Below are 20602 nucleotides of genomic sequence, written 5' to 3'. Positions count from 1 at the left end.
TGAAGAAAAACATTAAATGGCTTTAAACAAACCACTTTCCTAAATTCCTAAATTCTAAAACATTTTATTCATCATATATTGCTACTTTGTAGATAGAAGACTTTTTGTAACATTCATTGCAAAAGGAAATATATCCCACAAGCACACATACATATATGCACAAATTTATGGGCATATACATCCCAGATGAAAATACCAGGTGTGTAGCTGTCTTAGCTTGGGCTGCCGTAACTAATTACCATAGACTGAGTGTCTTAAACAACAGAAATTTATTTCTCATAGTTCTAGAGGCTGGGAATTCCAAGATCATGGTGCCAGCACATCTGGTTGCTGTTGAGGGCACTTTCCCTGTTTTGCAGACTGCTACCTTCTCACTGCGCCCTCTTAGGGCTGGGAGAGAGAAAAAATGAGCTCTGGTCTCTCTTCTTGTTGCCGGAAGGACACTAATCCCATCATGAGGGCCTGACCCTCAAGGCTTCATCCGAAGCTATGACTTCCCAAAGGCCCCACCACTAAATGTCTTCATGTCTGGGTTAGAACTTTAGCATATGAATTTGCAAAGGACTGAAACATTCAGTTCATAACAGTAGCTGAAGCCCGGGGGTAGATAATGTGCTACAGGGCCAAGATATCTGCTAGTTGACATTGAAAAGCGGCCAGGATTGTATCTATACAACTTGATCCAGTAGCAAAATCATAGTCAAAAAACAAAAGGAGAAGTTTAGTTGTGAGGCGCCTCAGCTATGAAGTACAGATTAGACTCTCTGTACTTCTCTGACATTAGAGATAATGGATTTCAAAGAGCCATTGTGACCACTCATGTTGATGACAATGGAAGCCTCATTGACATCTATTGAGATTATAATAGCATATTGGAGCCCATCATAATGAATGTATTGAAACAGCAGATCTTTAATGTCCTTATGCTTTTGATCTTACTTTCTCTCTTTGTCTCTATATTATAACATTTGCAATTTTGAGTGAGCTAAACAACTAGCCAGCAACATAAAATATTAACACCATGAAATGCATTCTTAAAATATAAGAGGTGTGTTAATAGAAATTTTCCCTCACCTCTCTTTCTTAAAGCATCTGTATGCATTCTTCAAAGCTTTTAAGCCTTTTTTAAAATGCAGCTTTTGCCATACTCACCCAAGATGATAAATTACATCTTGACATGAGCTCCCTCTCAGTGTATTCTTAAAATTTCTCCAATAGCTTTCTTTTCTTTTGGATAATTAGCTCTAACTAAATATTTGTTGACAAAAAGAGTTGATTTGGTACTTAGAGTTGTACTAGTTGGGATGCAGTAAGTAAAGGGGAATGTGTTGGTTCATTTAACAATTTCTCTTCTTTTTTTCTCATATATTTAGCTGTGCAAAAGCCTCACACTGCAATTCATCATTTCAAAAAACAGGTATTGCTATGTGCAAGATACTGTGCTAGGTGCTGGGAAGAAAGAGAGAGAAAAAGAAGCAAGCACTTGCTGCAGGCTGCCTGAAAACCGTGGGTCTAGTGCAGCACAGTATACATATAGATTGTTTTCAAAGTATCTGTTGAAATGTATTCAGTTGAGATAATTATTGTAGAAAAATCATTGGCTCATAGGTAAAATAGGAAACATAGACCTCAGTTTCTCCATGTATGAAATGATGAAGTACAAATAGATTATCCTTAATGTTTATCTGTAAGGGAAGTAATGTCATGAAGGAGGTAAAGTTTTTGCTTTTCTATTAATTATAAAACAAAATCAAATCACATTTTTCCTCTAACGTCATTCAAGGACAAAGGGAGTAAGGTGGGCATGATGTCTTATCCCCTATGATTTTGCTTCTGATTCTTTGCACACGTTTAAGAATGTGGTCATGACCACAGTCACTCAACAGTTGTCCTGTGAATTAAGAACAAAGACTAAGAATTTAAAAATTTATAAAATCAATATGTCCTGTCATAGAATCTTTAGGATATGCTTAAATCTATATTCTTGCCTGATTCCAGTTTAACTACAGCACAGCACAGTAATCATAGGTAAAAGAAAACTTTATAGTCATAAGCTCAAATCTAATTCCCACTCTTTTAGAGCAAGGCATACCTACTAAGAATTATGAGGGAAGCACTCTGGAGGAATAAAATTGCAATAGAATATGAATGACTGACAGAGTTCTGTATGTTTTTAATTAAAAATACACTTATATAAATATCTAAATTGTAGAATTCCACATAGTTCTGTTAAAGGAATTCGAATTTGGGGTGCCTGGGTGGCTCAGTTGGTTAAGAATCTGACTGTTAGTTTTATCTCAGGTCACGATCACACAGTTGTGGGATTGAGCCCTGCATCAGGCTCTGAATTCAGTGTAGAGTCTGCTTCAGATTCTTTCTCCCTCTCCCTCCCACTCAGTCTCTTTCTCTCTCAAATTACTTACTTAATTAATTAATTAAAATGTGATTTTTAAAGAAGTAAAGAGTTCCAAATTGCTCAAAAATATTTTTGGTGGCTTTGGTAACACGTGTGTAGTTTATCATAGGATCATGTTCCTTTAATTATTGGCCCACTCAAAATTTTGTGAACCCAAAACTGATCTCAACGTCTGCTTCCTTTGGGGGAACTTTTCTTACTGCTCCAGGAAAAGAAAGTTACTTCTATTGCAATCATTTGGGACCTTGGTTATCTCTGTATTATAGCATTCTTCACATCCTGGAGAGTTTCTCAGGGTATTTCTGGATCTGAATACAATACCTGGTACATAGTCAGAAGTAACTAGATAAGGGTTTGATTGGTACACAACTGGTTTTAGGCTTTCTACTAGCCTTCCATAGGGAGTGAATTACATCTAACCTTAGGGCCAGAGGAAAGAATGATCTATGAAATAAGCCATCAGCAAGTATGATGGTCAGGAAATAGTGGAATCAGGGTTGGTAGAGGAGGCAAAAATTTTGATCTCTAAGAAAATGGGGCACATGGCTACAAACCCAGTGATATATAACTGGTTTTGACCAGTCTTCTTCTGGGTAGATTGTACTGAACAAACAACCTTGGGTTTTCCAATGTTAGATTTATACAAAGTAATCAACCTTGCTGTTAGAACTCATTGATCATTTAATTTATTCTATGACTAGTTTTGACTTGTTTATTAAAATATAAGCTGGATGAGTATAATACTAAATGGATGAGACAAGACTGGGCAAACATGTAACACAAAAGCTACTAGTCACCCATCTTACTAAGAATATTCGTAAGTGTAATAATTTATCTTTATTGAGTGCTTATGAAATGGATATCTGTAGTTCAGACCCCAACATCCATTCTCCATTTGCTCTATAGAAGTGCACTCCAGTATGGGCTGCTGGGTTGAGTATTTGATGTGTGGATGTGAGGCCTGGAATTGCTAGAGCTGTTTTGCTACCATGAAGGAAGCCAGCTTGGGGGAAAATATAGCCTAGGTAGGAGAGTAGAGCTGTGATAATTATAGAGACATAGATAACATCTTATCTTTGCTATAGAGACTGATAGCATCATGAATCTCCTGTTGAAAGTTTGAGTGAAGCATACCCAACCTTTGGACCTTTCAATTAATGAGCCATTTTTCTTTATTCTTTAAATATGTTTGATTTTGTAATACCTTCTACTAAAGGGCATCTTATTCACATAGTTCACCCTGTTCCAGGCCTTATGCTAAGCTTTTTAGATAGGCTATCTCATTTAATCCTCACCAAAAAATCCTATAAAGGAAGTGTGACAGACCTTGGGGCAGTCATTCCTGCTGAGCCCAGATCTACTACCAGAATCTTCAGAGCTCTGAAGAAGATATACTACCAGAGCTCCAGGTAGCTGTTACCAATCAACTAGAGGGGACATGGACAGTGAAAGCAATCACTTTCTCTGCTGTAAACTACTGCCAGGAAGCTGTGGGTGTAATGTAGCACTCTATACAGAGAGAGTGCTTAATAAATATCATTTGGAGGGTATTGAGTTGGGATAATTATTGTAGAAAGACCACCACAGTAACACTTTCAATAGCTTACTCTTACCAGTACCTGAGGTCCCAGGAGCCCATTGAAAAATAACTGCAACATCTTCTCACAGGGCAGCAGGATTTCTCCTTGCTCTGTCTCTAATCATCTCCAAGCTTTTGCTCTCTTGAGTACTCCTCTGTATCTATTTTTCCCCCAACTACTTTTCCTCTCTGTCTGGCTCCTTTATGTTGATTATTCAGTTAGCTTGTCTATCTACAATCTGATATGACTTCCATTTGCTCATATTTTCTATCCCTGGACTAAACCATCCTTAACTCTATATAAATGAACATCTTAGTCGATTCCTTATTCAGCCCTATTGTCAGTTTTATATCAGGAGAAATGTCCTGTACTAGTGGGAAATGAGGTAGTTGACTGCCCCAGGAAAACATTTTACAACATGTTATATACAGGATTTGTCAGACTGCTTTATACCATAAAGATAAAAATTATGCTTTATGCTTCAGTGTTGTGTGTGTATGTGTGTGTGTTGTTGTTTCTTTTTTGCCCATCACTAAAACCAGCTGAGTTTTCAATGACATAATCGGATCAGAGAAGTTTACATTACACCTTTCCAGAAGAAAAAAGATGCACATTCTAGTTACCTGGGAGTTACATTAAGGTTTGAAACAGTCACAGTTAATATAGTAGCAATTTTTTCTTGTCACTAGCTGGAATGAGAATACCATCCTAAATGGTAAAAGGTATTACACTTTTCATTGTTGTTATCTAAGGCAATACATTAACATCCACTTGCGTGGTTGTTGTTACAGCCAATTTATTGACAATGAGTCTGTGACAGGAAAAAAAGACGTCGAAGAATATAGAAAAGACTTAACTGTAATTTCAAATTAAATAATGAGATTATTCTTATTCTGTAGTGGAATATGAAACCTCATGCCAATGCTTTGCATTTCTGATTGTCATTTAGTGTGGAGTAGAATCTGGCAAAGGCAGTTGCCAATTGCTTGTTGAAATGAAATGGTACATTATTGTGGAAGAAATCTACCACCTGTGCCTTCTTCCAGTAGGTATAATTATCTCTAAATGATCCATGGAAAGATTAAGCAATATCTGTATTTTATGTCAACCAAATAGTTTTTGCCTATTATATAAATTTTGACAAATAATAAAAAGAAAAGAAAAAATATTCTTTTTTTCCTTCCATAACGTTTTATTTGAATTCAATTAATGTATAGTATTAGTTTCAGAAGTAGAGGTAAGTGATTCATCAGTCTTCTATAATAGCTACTGCTCATGCATTACGTCTCCTCCTTAATGCCCTCGGGTTTTTTTTCTATTTAAGAGTCCCTTGTGGTTTGTCTTCCTCTCTAATTTCATCTTATTTTCCCCTCCCATTTCCTATGATCCTCTATTTTGTTTCTTAAATTCCATGGGTGAAATCATATGAAAATGGGTGAAATCATATGATAATTGTCTTTCTCTGACTTATTTGGCTTAGCATAATACCCTCTAGTTCCATCCATGTCATTACAAATGGTAAGATTTCATTTTTTATGACTAATATTTCATTGTATGTATGACAAATTCTACTGTAATTTTTATTTTTTATGTTAGTCACCATACTGCACATCATTAGTGTTTAATGTAGATTCTTTCTCAATATAACATTAAGAAACTTTGAATTAGATTTGGTTTCCTGGACATGTCTCTGTGAAAGTATCTATATGCTATGTAAGATGCTAGATATAGAAAACTTCAGGACAATAATATCTAAGAAAATTAATGATTATGATTCATGTAACACCATTACTAGTAATATTGTCACTATTAATTGTGCTTGTCATACTTGCAAGCTTCCCCGAATATGATCATCCTGTCTGTGTTTGGGGAAACCCCATATCATCAGGCAGAGCTCACTTCTATTTCATTATTTTAATCTGCACAAAAGTTTAAGAACATCTGGTCTGGGATGAGTCCTAGGATTTAGGATAGTAAAACTAATTAGCAAACAGAACTTCCCAGCTGAATGGAGAAACTCTGGGCTAGCTCAAGTGTTCTCTATGACTTTACACCTAAGATCTTCATTATATTGTCTGTCTGGGACACAATTCTTTAAATTGTTTCACTTCTTGAAGAATTTGATCACCTAAGCCCTCCAGGAAATTTAGCATTATTGCTTTAAATTTCCCCTAGTGATATTAACAAATGTAATTTTAAGCCTATTGTAGAGTGCCTTCTAGTGTTTACTCGATCCTTGGTGATGTTTTGTTTTCTTAGGAGTATCTTTCTACTTATTATCACTTTTTAAAAGAAACAATATCCATCAGTACCAGAGAAGCCAGATGCCTCTCCCGCTGACTCCAAAGAGACTCACCTAATACCACAAAACTTTCCTCTTCAGAGGAAACCTATGTCCCTAGGAGTCATGGGGATTCCTTTGGGTTGATAGTGCCATAATGCAAAGCTAAATCCTAGAAAAAAAGATGAGTTTATCTCATCTTATCATAGTTAGGCCTGAAGTATATGCCAGCCAGTTTTCAAGAAGACTCTTTGAATTTTTATACCAAATATGTACACAAACATAGATTTATGGTGATTATTATTGCCCTCCCTGTGTATTATCCATATCCTCTCTTCTCATAAGAGTTATATTTGACTATGAGGATCTGATACTACTTGAGGTCCTAGTAGAATTGTCAACTACATTGATCCATACACATACCATGAACTCCCATCCCTACCATAACATATGGCCCAGGCTGAACAAATCATTATATTCCTTCTTGAATACAATCTTGGTCCAACAGTGGATACTGGACTCATGGAGAGCCCATTAGTATCTTCCCCAAAGGGCATAAATTGGAATAAAGAAATTTTTCTGCCAGATTAAGGAGAATATGAAACTAGAAATATCTATGGCCATCTTATCCATCACATATAGAGTACATCTATTAGAAGACAGCCAAGCAAAACAAAGAGATATGAGACAGAAGGATTTGAGCCTCTAGACTCAGCATCTTAATTTGTGTACTTCTCAGTTTATGAGCCAGTAAATCCCCATTTTTGTGTAAGCATTGTGAGTTGGGTTTATTTTTTTTAATTTTTTATTTAAGTTCAATTTAGTTAATATATAAGATATTATTAGCTTCAGGGATAGAATTTAGTGATTCATCAGTTGCATATAACACCCAGTGTTCGTTACATCAAGTGCCTTCCTTAAGTGCCATAACCCAGTTACTCCATCTCCCCACTCACCTCCCCTCCAGCAACCTTCAGTTGTTTTTCTGTAGTTAAGAGTCTATTATGGTTTGCCTCTATCACTTGTACCAGAAAGAACCTTACAAATTCATCTGCTTTCTAAGAAGACTGGCTGGTTGCAGTGGATTTTATTTTGTGTTTTGAGTGAAATTAACATACTTTCTGGATACATCTGATTGGAGCAGTATGTAAGTTGAAGGCAACCAGAGTTGAAAATAACCAAGAGTGGGCATGAGAAAAGACAGTTTCTTCCAGAGTGACTGGTAGTCTTTCCAATAAAAGCACTCTATTTGGAAAGTTCAAAAAATAACTAATTCAAGTCATTTGGGAAGTATCAGTTTGAACCACGAAATCCCCGCTTTTTTTTTTTTTTTGTGGTTTTTAAATTTTTTATTTTTTATAAACATATATTTTTATCCCCAGGGGTACAGGTCTGTGAATCACCAGGTTTACACACTTCACAGCACTCACCAAATCACATACCCTCCCCAATGTCCATAATCCCACCCCCTTCTCCCAAACCCCCTCCCCCCGGCAACCCTCAGTTTGTTTTGTGAGATTAAGAGTCACTTATGGTTTGTCTCCCTCCCAATCCCATCTTGTTTCATTGATTCTTCTTCTACCCACTTAAGCCTCCATGTTGTATCACCACTTCCTCATATCAGGGAGATCATATGATAGTTGTCTTTCTCTGCTTGACTTATTTCGCTAAGCATGATACGCTCTAGTTCCATCCATGTTGTTGCAAATGGCAAGATTTCATTTCTTTTGATGGCTGCATAGTATTCCATTGTGTATATATACCACATCTTCTTGATCCATTCATCTGTTGATGGACATCTAGGTTCTTTCCATAGTTTGGCTATTGTGGACATTGCTGCTATAAACATTCGGGTGCATGTGCCCCTTTGGATCACTACATTTGTATCTTTAGGGTAAATACCCAATAGTGCAATTGCTGGGTCATAGGGCAGTTCTATTTTCAACATTTTGAGGAACCTCCATGCTGTTTTCCAGAGTGGCTGCACCAGCTTGCATTCCCACCAACAGTGTAGGAGGGTTCCCCTTTCTCCGCATCCTCGCCAGCATCTGTCATTTCCTGACTTGTTGATTTTAGCCATTCTGACTGGTGTGAGGTGATATCTCATTGTGGTTTTGATTTGTATTTCCCTGATGCCGAGTGATATGGAGCACTTTTTCATGTGTCTGTTCGCCATCTGAAATCCCCGCTTTTTAGGTTAAAGATTGTCAAATATTATCAACTTAATTTGATTCAATCTGATATAATTATTAGATAGATAGAAGATGTTGCACTTGGGATAAGCTGACATCATTCCCCTGAGCGTGCTAGGACACAGTTTTTGTTCTTTATGAGGCCTCTGTTGAAATCTTAGAAGCACTGAAACCCGAGGTTGACCATATGGCTGGAAATTTGGCTGTATCTTATGTTCATATCCAATCTACCTTAGAACAGAACCTGTACATTCTTGCGAACCTAATGATTCTGACAAATGCAAGAAATTTTTAAAGGTTTGACCTGTGTTCTTCATCCTCCTTAGTATTTAACCTCTAGTACTACTAGAATCTTGGCTGATAATAGTCTCATTTCAGTTGTTAATTCACAGATATTTATTAACAACATTCAATACATTAGGCTTTATGCAGTTGTGTTGGATTTTATCAGTCGACCAAACGCAAAATCTCTGCCTTTCTGGAGCTTTCATTCTGGTTCGGAGAAAGAGATAAGGACAAAAACAAAATTATATATAAGAAGTTCACAAGTACTATGAGAAATAATAATGCAGAAAAATGGGTCGAGAGTATGGAATGGTTTACAAATTTATTTTGGATAGATGGTGGGATGGTTGGGGAAAATTTCACTGAGATTGTCATTTAGGTAGAGAATTGATGGGAGTAAAGGGGCAAGCCATGTAGACATCTGAGAGAAGAGTGTTCTGACAGAAGAAACAAGTTTAAAGTCTCTCTGTGGTGCCTATATGATGAGTACTTTCAAAGAACAGGAAAGAGGCCAGCCTGGCTGGAACAGAGTGAGAGAGAAAAATAGTAGGGAAGAGCAAAGGTCAGAGAGGACAGAAGAGGCCATATCTGTGGCTTATAGAAGGGAACCCTCAGAGCATCTTCAGGGGCAGAGGAGTGGCATGATCTGACTTCTATTTTGACAGAATCACTTTGGCTAGTGTGTTGAGAACAGACTGAAAGGAGATGAGGTTGAAAACAATTATGTGGCTATGCCAGATTAGAGATGATGGCAACTGGGACTAGGGCCGTTACAGTGGAGGTGGTGAGAATTGACCTGGTTCTGGCTGTAATCTGAATATGGACCCATATACCAGTGGTTCCAGTAGTCTGTATCTGACCAGTTCTTCCCTAATACTTAGTTGGGAAAACTGTTCCACCCATGTCATCTGTCCAGGCGGCAACAAAAACTTAATAATCTTACCCTTTCATAAATTTCTTTCAATTTTCTTCTCAGTTAAGGGCATTGTCTTTCTGGCTGTCATCATTAAATGTCAATTCCTGAGGCCTGTCCTCCATCAGAATAAAGAGACTAGAAAACCATTTACTATAGAGTGGTCAAATATACTTGATCCTTTATGATCCTGGCCTTACCTTATGAGTTCTCACTAAATGCTAGTTAAAGGCAAATGAAGGCATTTCATATTTTTCCAAATCGCTTTTTTGAATTTAGCAGGTACAGAGACAAGGGGTCAAAATGATAAGTACAGAGTGGTCAAAGGTGGATATGCGAGAAAATGTTCTTCTGAACCTGGCCTATTGACTTGGTTCTGGTTGAAATATTTTAGGTGCTAATATATTTTCAGAATCTTATACTCCACTTAAAACCATGTTGTGTTTTCAAAAGCATTTTGTCTGTAAAATACAACCTCCAGGGTGTGGGTCTGCCTGCTAATAAACTCACACCCAAGGCGCGTATGTATTGGCAGACAAGCCCATACCCTGGGGTGTGTTATTGCTTGCATAATTAGCCATCAATTATCACCAGTTACATTTGCACCTGTTCCATTTGCAGATCTTTGGAATTTCAAGCTTGCCCAATTAGCATGTTCTGAACTTTCTCCCACTTGTGAGAAAGTGGGATAATACTCCATTCTTTGAGGAACCTCTCCTTAAGCAGGATCTCTACAACAGCCATCTGAAAAGGCACTATTTCAGCCAACGACTTTAGAGGCGTTGTGAAAATATTAGTATGTTAAAAACAAAAAAGTTATTTATTTGCAGTCATAGTTTTTTAGAGTTTAAAAGCTTCTTGAGATCATTTCATTTTACCAATGAATAAAATAAGCTCTGAAAAGTGAAAGTGACTCTTCCAATGTCACACACTGTATGAGTGGCAGAGCCAGTGGCAGAGTCCAAGTATTCCTACCTGAAGTCTGTTTCTACTCTGGCATGTAATTAAAATTCACCTTTTACTTTGTGACTATATTCAAGACCAGACTTACTGTAGAAGTCTAGTTATGGTATTAAATGGTGCATTTGAAAGTATTCCTTTCCCTTTTCAGCTATACCAGTTGCTGATTATAGTAGGCTTAGAATAAATGTTTTCTCATACAAATGATTTTGTGCTGTTTCTAGTTACTTTGAAAGCTTTTGGAGGCATATTCTATGACAGTGTTGGGCCTTTTACTCAAGGTGGACTTCATGTCTTTCACTTCTGTCTGACTGGATGCAGTTTATAAAGACTGGTTTTGTGTGAGGCTTTCAAGTCTAGTTTGCCAAATAACAGTTTTTCAAGTTGCATTGTTAGCTAAGGTGACCTTGATTGCCCAAAAGCCACAAGTGTTAACATAATTCTAGTGTAAATTATACTGGAAGAAAAAGTTAAGGATGAATTATGCTTCTGACCTTTGTATTTTACTACTTATAAAAATGAGCCTTCTCGATCTTTAAATTATAGATTTTTTGTCCCTATTCCTTGATGGCTACCTATTGTGCCTTTTTCATAGACATAATTTGAAATAGTCTACCTTCTGAAGGGTAAATCTGAATGCAACATGCTTGGGAAAAATGTATGATTGGTGGCACAGTTGACAATTTAACAGATGTCCTTCCACATAGCTTTTCCTGGATGTACTTCACTTATAGTTATTCATTGGTTCCAGTGATTACATTATCTAGGATTTTTTTTTCCATTTACAAAACTTATTTTCTCACAGCACAGTATATATAAGAATGAATTCATTGAGGCTTAATTTGATAGTTAAAATCTTCATAATTGGATGGTTAAAGTGATGCTGATGTAGGCAAGATGTCAGGGCTCAAAGCCTATGTCAAGGAAGAATTCTTTAGATGTCTTTGGTACAAAAAGGTGGTTTTATTAAAGCACAGGGAAAGAACACTGGGCAGAAAGAGCTGCCCTGGGGTCATGAGGAGTGGCCCATTATATACTTTCAAGCTGGGATGTGTTGGGAATACCATCAGTCTCTAAGGAATTTGGAAGCAAGGTTTCCAGGACCTTGAGGGGGCTAGCTATTGTTGGTAAAAGGTCATTTATTACTGTCTAATAAAACCTTAGTCATGAGACCCTTCAGATGTATATTGCTAGGTTATATGCTTGGGGACGATTGTCAACATATATCTTGTGGGGGGGAGGGTAGAGATAAAGGAAGTTTCCAAAGGAATTTTTATATACTAAAGTAAACTTACATGATCCTGGGGGTCAGGCTAAGATTGCCTTTTGCCCTTAGCAAAGTGTCAACATAGAGGCAATTGAACTCCTAGAGGAATGTCACTCTGACTGTTTCAAAGACTTGTCAATGGGCTATAAGTAGTAAGGAAACAATAACTTTTCTTCTGCTTTTCTTTCCCATATCAATGCTATAGTGACTAGAAAATAATTCTAAAGAGTCAAGAAATTATACTTCTGCCCAAATCCACCACTTCTGAGCTGGTTGCCTGAGCCAAAAAGGAGTATGATTAAGAACTCAACTTTTGGAATGAAACTAACCCATCACTTACTCAAAGGGTGACCTTGTAGCAGCTATCTGATCCTTTTATACTTTAGTGTATTCATCTGTAAAATGGGAAATTATGACTGTTTCACAGGGTTTATTGTGAGCATTATATGATTTATATAAATATCTCAGCACTTAGGAATTATTTTTATTACAACCAAGAGCTGACGGGGATGCGCAAGACTGAATTCTGAGTCTGCTGAATGAGAGAAGTAGAACCTAAAGTCAGATAAGAGGTTGTCAATTTGAGGATACTCTTCCATGTTATAAGATTTAAGATCCATGTAAGAATTTCAGGATAGTGTGCAGAAGCATTGTTGGGAAGGCACCCTGAAAATAAAAATTAAAAAAAAGTTGCTCTGTAAGAAGTGAGGTTGAAATTTCAGAGTTGCCATAATAGACATGAAAGGAAGGATTAAAAGTTTCAAAAAAGTAGACATTCTAGATATACTACCTTACCTTTCTTGTACAAGGTGGGACAACATTTCAAATTATTGTGTTCCACTGGGAACCTTGGGGTAGATCACATACCAAAGCAATAAGGAAAGCATCAATGAAAGAGGTACCAGCTTCACTGTGAAGTTCAGTGCTGGTGATATCTGTAGGCCAAAGCTAATGACAGGAGTTGCTGTTCCCAAAATGAGTGCATCGATAGCAGTGGAATGGTAGAATCCAGGAAAAATAGAAGTCACATGATGGTGCTTAATATCAGAAGCAAGCTGAATGCAGTGCTTATCATCATTATTATAAGGGATTATTATTATTATAAGTTATTCCATTAACTTCTGCAAAGGGAAAATAACTCATCTGTGGATAAAATATTTAATGTTAAGAGGAGGTTACAGAAATGTTATCAGAAAATATGGAGATTATGTTTCTCTTTTTTTTTTGAGCAACAAAATGTGACGATATATGAAGTCAAAACATCACATGAAATTAAAATCAGCATAATTATTTACCTATAACAATACAATACATGCTTCCTGTCAGCTATAGCTCTCATTCTTGCTCTCATGTATTCCCTCTCTCCCTCGTCTTCTCCCTGTTGGTTGACAACAGGATCATATAGGTTTTTTTTTTCCCCTTTATACTCATTTGATGGTAACAGAAATTGAAAACATCAGTACAACCTAAAATAAAATAAATTGATTACTGTGCACAAACAAATGCAAGCACATATACTCAAAACACAAACACCAACATTAATTATACAGTTACTCAAACATTGTTCAATCATTGTAAAAAAACATTTAGGATAATTTAAAAATATCAATTAATACACTTCACATGGAACCAAAAGTATAATTGATCAATATGAAGGATGACATGTTTATAAAAATCATTTTTTGGATCAATTTGATCACTTTCTTTGAATGACACATTAATGAGAATATGTCCCTAATGTTGGATGCTGAAGCTTTTGTAAGCATGACTCAGAAGGCAAGCCTGCAATGATCTATGTTGTTAAATTTGAAGTGTAAAGATTAAACACAGTCTATTTTGTATATGACAAGAACACCAGAAAGCAAAATTAAAAAAAAAAAAAGATTGAAAGAAAATATTTCCAACACATATAAAAGATAACAACATTAGTTTTGTATAAATTTTACTAAAAATCAATAAGGAAAATATAAATATTAGATAGAAAAAAACAGCAAGGGATTGGAGCAGAGAGTTTGCCACAGGGAAAATTGAAACAATGGTCAATCTCACTAGTAATCTAATAAATGAAAACTAAAAAAACAAAAGTAGTCAAGTGCCATTTTTCACCTAACAGATTGGCAATTATTTAAAAATTCAGTAATGTTGTCTTGACCAAAGTGAGGAGAATGGGGTTCTCTTTTTAAATGATGGTGTAAATTATTATTGACACTTTGGAAGACAGTTAAAATATAAATGTTGTATCCTACTACTTTTTACTACTGTCCTTTCTGCTTTATACATCTTAGCCTGGATGTGTGTATTATGTGCTAGACACTGGCATGTGTGTATTATACATCAGATACAGATCTAGATGTAGATATAGATGTTTATCACTACATTGAGATACTGAAATATTGGAAATAATTCAAATACTCATTGGCATGAGATAATCTCTGGTACAGCTACACTATAAAATATGCTGCTGTAGTTAAAATATAAATTAAAATAATATAGATGACAAAATGGAAAGTTTCCTACATTATCATTGACTATAGTAAGTTGCATAATGATCCATGGAGCACAATGTAAACAACTACATATATGAAGAAATATTTATTTTTACCAGTTTATGCATGTAAATTCACAGTACAATCATTAGCAAGTTCATATGCCCAACAAAATGAGCAGATTCCAATAAGAGGTTTACTTAGAATAGCAAGGTATGTCTAGCAAACATGTTTAGAGTAATATGATGATAAAGGAGGACATTTTTCTGTAAAATTTGAGTATTCTACAATATTTTACAATTTACTTGTGTAAATAAAGAATCCGGGCGCCTGGGTGGCTCAGGGGGTTAAAGGCCCTGCCTTTGGCTCAGGTCATGATCCCAGGGTCCTGGGATCGAGCCCCACGTCAGGCTCTCTGCTCAGCAGGGAGCCTGCTTCCCCCACCCCCCTTCTCTGCCTGCCTCTCTGCCTACTTGTGATCTCTGTCTGTTAAATAAATAAATAAAATCTTTAAAAACAAACAAACAAATAAATAAATAAATAAAAATCCATCTGAATTTAAGGAACAAAGCAATTCAGGTACTTTCTTTGCTTCAATATTTTTAGGCAGGTATAAGTGATAGAAATGATTCTATATCTGATGCTTGAAAGAATGCATCTCTTAAACGACATACTCAGAAGTACTGGGAGAATGTTTCTTTGTTGTTGCTTTTTCTTTCAGTTTTTACCACAGTTATTAATTCTTTCAGCTTTTGGATTTAGAAAAAGTTGGTAATTTTCTCAGAAAATAGTATTTTACTGAGGATTTCAAATGCATTATTATAACACTTGTCACTATATCTGAAAATGTTTATGATAATACAGTTAAGAGTATGGGCTCAGGGTGCCTGGGTGGCTCAGTTGTAAAGTGTCTGACTTTGGCTCAGGTCATGATCTCAGTTTCCTGGATTGAGCCCTATGCTGGGCTCTGCATTCAGAGGGGAGTATGCTGGTCCCTCTTCTTCTGCCCCTCCCCCTGCTTATATGCTTTCTCACTCTTACTCTCTCTCTCTCTCAAATAAATAAATAAAGATCTTTTTTTTAAAAAGAGTATGGGCTCTATAGTTAGTTGGATTTCAATCACTGGCTCTCTTACTGGCTGTGTGATCCTTGTAAAATCATGCAACCTTTCTGGTCTGTATTCATCTCCTCTATAACATGAGCATAATATAACCAATTTTAGAGTTATGATGAAAGCATGAAATGACAAGTGTTTATAAAGTGGTCAGCACACTAGTGTCTTTCACTGCTGCTGCTTCTTTGTATGTCCACTCTTTTTTTTTTTTTTTTAAATTTTATTTATTTATCAGAGAGAGAGAGGGGGAGAGAGCGAGCACAGGCAGACAGAATGGCAGGCAGAGGCAGAGGGAGAAGCAGGCTCCCTGCTGAGCAAGAAGCCCAATGTGGGACTCGATCCCAGGACGCTGGGATCATGACCTGAGCCGAAGGCAGCTGCTCAACCAACTGAGCCACCCAGGCGTCCCAGTCCACTCTTTTCTTGATTTTGTTTGTCAGATGTCTGTATATTAATGCTTTTAACAAATTATATTCAAGATGTATTTATCAACTTACTGCCTAAGTCCCTTTCATCAAAATCAAAATTCGTGATTGAATATTGAACTAATTTACCTTCATTCTTTCTTTTTAAATACTGCAAACATTCCTTCTTCTGTTATGTTGACCATATTCATTGAGCTTTGCTATATAGGATTTTATTATTTTATAAATGTATTAAATTGCATATTAAATATCTTTCCATTTCTTTTGACTTGGAGTTTGAGGGGATTTTTTTTATCAGTAATTGGGCTTAAACATGATTTAATGTTGATTTCTAACTTTCTTACAATTTGATGAGAGAGTGTACATGAACTTCTTATTTTGTGATTTTTAAAATGAGGTGGTTTTTTTTCTTCCCGATTTTTATTTAAATTCTATTTAGTTAGTATATAGTCTAATGTTTGTTTCAGGAGTGAAATTTAGTGATTCATCATTTACATATAATACCCAGTGCTCATCAAAACACATGCCCTCCTTAATACCCATCAACCATCTAGCCCATCCCCCTCCCGCTTCCCTCCATCAACCCTAAGTTTGCTCTCTATAGTTAAGACTCTTATGATTGCTTCCCTCTCTTTTTCCCCCTCCCATATGTTCATCTGTTCTGTTTCTTAAATTCCGCATATGAATGAAATCATATGGTATTTTTCTTTCTCTGACTGACTTATTTCACTTAGTGTAATACACTCTACTTCCATTCAAGCCATTGCAAATGGCAAGATTTCATTCTCTTTGATAGCTGAGTAATGTTCCATTGTTTATATACCCCACATCTTTTTTATCCGTTCGTCAGCCAATGGACACTTGGGCTCTTCCCATAGTTTGGCCATTGTTGATAATGCTGCTATAAACATCAGGGTGTATGTACCCCTTCGAATCTGTATTTTTGTACCCTTTCAACCTGGTACAACCACTGTAGAAAATAGTATGGAGGCTCCTCAAGAAGTTAAAAATAGAACTACCCTACAATCCAACAATTGCACTACTTGGTATTTACCCAAAGGATACAAAAGACAGAGGTTATATTTTGATCTTGAGTATGAATTCATTTTATTCACATAGACTTTATTTTTAAGAGCGGTTTCATTTTCACAGCAAAATGAGCCAAAATTAAAGAAATTTCTTTTTTTCTTTTTTTTTTTTTTTTTTTTAATTTTTATTTTTCATAAACATATATTTTTATCCCCAGGGGTACAGGTCTGTGAATCACCAGGTTTACACACTTCACAGCACACACCAAATCACATACACTCCCCAATGTCCATAATCCCACCCCCTTCTCCCAAACCCCCTCCCCCCGGCAACCCTCAGTTTGTTTTGTGAGATTAAGAGTCACTTATGGTTTGTCTCCCTCCCAATCCCATCTTGTTTCATTTATTCTTCTACCCACTTAAGCCTCCATGTTGCATCACCACTTCCTCATATCAGGGAGATCATATGATAGTTGTCTTTCTCTGCTTGACTTATTTCGCTAAGCATGATACGCTCTAGTTCCATCCATGTTGTTGCAAATGGCAAGATTTCATTTCTTTTGATGGCTGCATAGTATTCCATTGTGTATATATACCACATCTTCTTGATCCATTCATCTGTTGATGGACATCTAGGTTCTTTCCATAGTTTGGCTATTGTGGACATTGCTGCTATAAACATTCGGGTGCATGTGTCCCTTTGGATCACTACGTTTGTATCTTTAGGGTAAATACCCAATAGTGCAATTGCTGGGTCATAGGGCAGTTCTATTTTCAACATTTTGAGGAACCTCCATGCTGTTTTCCAGAGTGGCTGCACCAGCTTGCATTCCCACCAACAGTGTAGGAGGGTTCCCCTTTCTCCGCATCCTCGCCAGCATCTGTCATTTCCTGACTTGTTGATTTTAGCCATTCTGACTGGTGTGAGGTGATATCGCATTGTGGTTTTGATTTGTATTTCCCTGATGCCGAGTGATAATGGAGCACTTTTTCATGTGTCTGTTGGCCATCTGGATGTCTTCTTTGCAGAAATGTCTGTTCATGTCTTCTGCCCATTTCTTGATTGGATTATTTGTTCTTTGGGTGTTGAGTTTGCTAAGTTCTTTATAGATTCTGGACACTAGTCCTTTATCTGATATGTCGTTTGCAAATATCTTCTCCCATTCTGTCAGTTGTCTTTTGATTTTGTTAACTGTTTCCTTTGCTGTGCAAAAGCTTTTGATCTTGATGAAATCCCAGTAGTTCATTTTTTCCCTTGCTTCCCTTGCCTTTTGCGTTGTTCCTAGGAAGATGTTGCTGCGGCAGAGGTCGAAGAGGTTGCTGCCCGTGTTCTCCTCAAGGATTTTGATGGATTCCTTGCGCACATTGAGGTCCTTCATCCATTTTGAGTCTATTTTTGTGTGTGGTGTAAGGAAATGGTCCAATTTCATTTTTCTGCATGTGGCTGTCCAATTTTCCCAGCACCATTTATTGAAAAGGCTGTCTTTTTTCCATTGGACATTCTTTCCTGCTTTGTCGAAGATTAGATGACCATAGATTTGAGGGTCTATTTCTGGGCTCTCTATTCTGTTCCATTGATCTATATGTCTGTTTTTGTGCCAGTACCATGCTGTCTTGATGATGACAGCTTTGTAATAGAGCTTGAAGTCCGGAATTGTGATGCCACCAACGTTGGCTTTCTTTTTCAATATCCCTTTGGCTATTCGAGGTCTTTTCTGGTTCCATATAAATTTTAGAATTATTTTTTTTTTTTTTTAAAGATTTTATTTATTTATTTGACAGAGAGAGATCACAGGTAGGTAGAGAGGCTGGCAGAGAGAGAGAGGGAAGCAGGCTCCCTGCTGAGCAGAGAGCCCGATGTGGGACTCGATCCCAGGACTCTGAGATCATGACCTGAGCTGAAGGCAGCGGCTTAACCCACTGAGCCAGCAAATTATTTGTTCCATTTCTTTGAAAAAGATGGATGGTACTTTGATAGGAATTGCATTAAATGTGTAGATTGCTTTAGGTAGCATAGACATTTTCACAATATTTATTCTTCCAATCCAGGAGCATGGAACATTTTTCCATTTCTTTGTGTCTTCCTCAATTTCTTTCATGAGTACTTTATAGTTTTCTGAGTATAGATTCTGTGTCTCTTTGGTTAGGTTTATTCCTAGGTATCTTATGGTTTTGGATGCAATTGTAAATGGGATTGACTCCTTAATATCTCTTTCTTCTGTCTTGCTGTTGGTGTAGAGAAATGCAACTGATTTCTGTGCATTGATTTTATATCCTGACACTTTACTGAATTCCTGTATAAGTTCTAGCAGTTTTGGAGTGGAGTCTTTTGGGTTTTCCACATATAGTATCATATCATCTGCGAAGAGTGATAATTTGACTTCTTCTTTGCCGATTTGGATGCCTTTAATTTCCTTTTGTTGTCTGATTGCTGAGGCTAGGACCTCTAGTACGATGTTGAATAGCAATGGTGATATTGGACATCCCTGCCGTGTTCCTGAACTTAGAGGAAAAGCTTTCAGTTTTTCTCCATTGAGAATGATATTTGCGGTGGGTTTTTCATAGATGGCTTTGATGATATTGAGGTATGTGCCCTCTATCCCTACACTTTGAAGAGTTTTGATCAGGAAGGGATGTTGTACTTTGTCAAATGCTTTTTCAGCATCTATTGAGAGTATCATATGGTTCTTGTTCTTTCTTTTATTGATGTGTTGTATCACATTGACTGATTTGCGGATGTTGAACCAACCTTGCAGCCCTGGAATAAATCCCACTTGGTCGTGGTGAATAATCTTTTTAATGTACTGTTGAATCCTATTGGCTAGTATTTTGTTGAGTATTTTCGCATCTGTGTTCATCAAGGATATCGGTCTATAGCTCTCTTTTTTGGTGGGATCCTTGTCTGGTTTTGGGATCAAGGTGATGCTGGCCTCATAAAATGAGTTTGGAAGTTTTCCTTCCATTTCTATTTTTTGGAACAGTTTCAGGAGAATAGGAATTAGTTCTTCTTTAAATGTTTGGTAGAATTCCCCTGGGAAGCCGTCTGGCCATGGGCTTTTGTTTGTTTGGAGATTTTTAATGACTGTTTCAATCTCCTTACTGGTTATGGGTCTGTTCAGGCTTTCTATTTCTTCCTGGTTCAGTTGTGGTAGTTTATATGTTTCTAGGAATGCAACCATTTCTTCCAGATTGTCAAATTTATTGCCGTAGAGTTGCTCATAGTATGTTCTTATAATAGTTTGTATTTCTTTGGTGTTAGTTGTGATCTCTCCTCTTTCATTCATGATTTTATTTATTTGGGTCCTTTCTCTTTTCTTTTTGATAAGTCGGGCCAGGGGTTTATCAATTTTATTAATTCTTTCAAAGAACCAGCTCCTAGTTTCGTTGATTTGTTCTATTGTTTTTTTGGTTTCTATTTCATTGATTTCTGCTCTGATCTTTATGATTTCTCTTCTCCTGCTGGGCTTAGGGTTTCTTTCTTGTTCTTTCTCCAGCTCCTTTAGGTGTAGGGTTAGGTTGTGTACCTGAGACCTTTCTTGTTTCTTGAGAAAGGCTTGTACCGCTATATATTTTCCTCTCAGGACTGCCTTTGTTGTGTCCCACAGATTTTGAACCGTTGTATTTTCATTATCATTTGTTTCCATGATTTTTTTCA

The sequence above is a fragment of the Mustela lutreola genome, chromosome X (assembly GCF_030435805.1).
Source record: "Mustela lutreola isolate mMusLut2 chromosome X, mMusLut2.pri, whole genome shotgun sequence".
NCBI lineage: Eukaryota > Metazoa > Chordata > Mammalia > Carnivora > Mustelidae > Mustela > Mustela lutreola.
The sequence above is the reverse complement of the archived record's forward strand: the minus strand, read 5'-3'. Positions refer to the sequence as shown.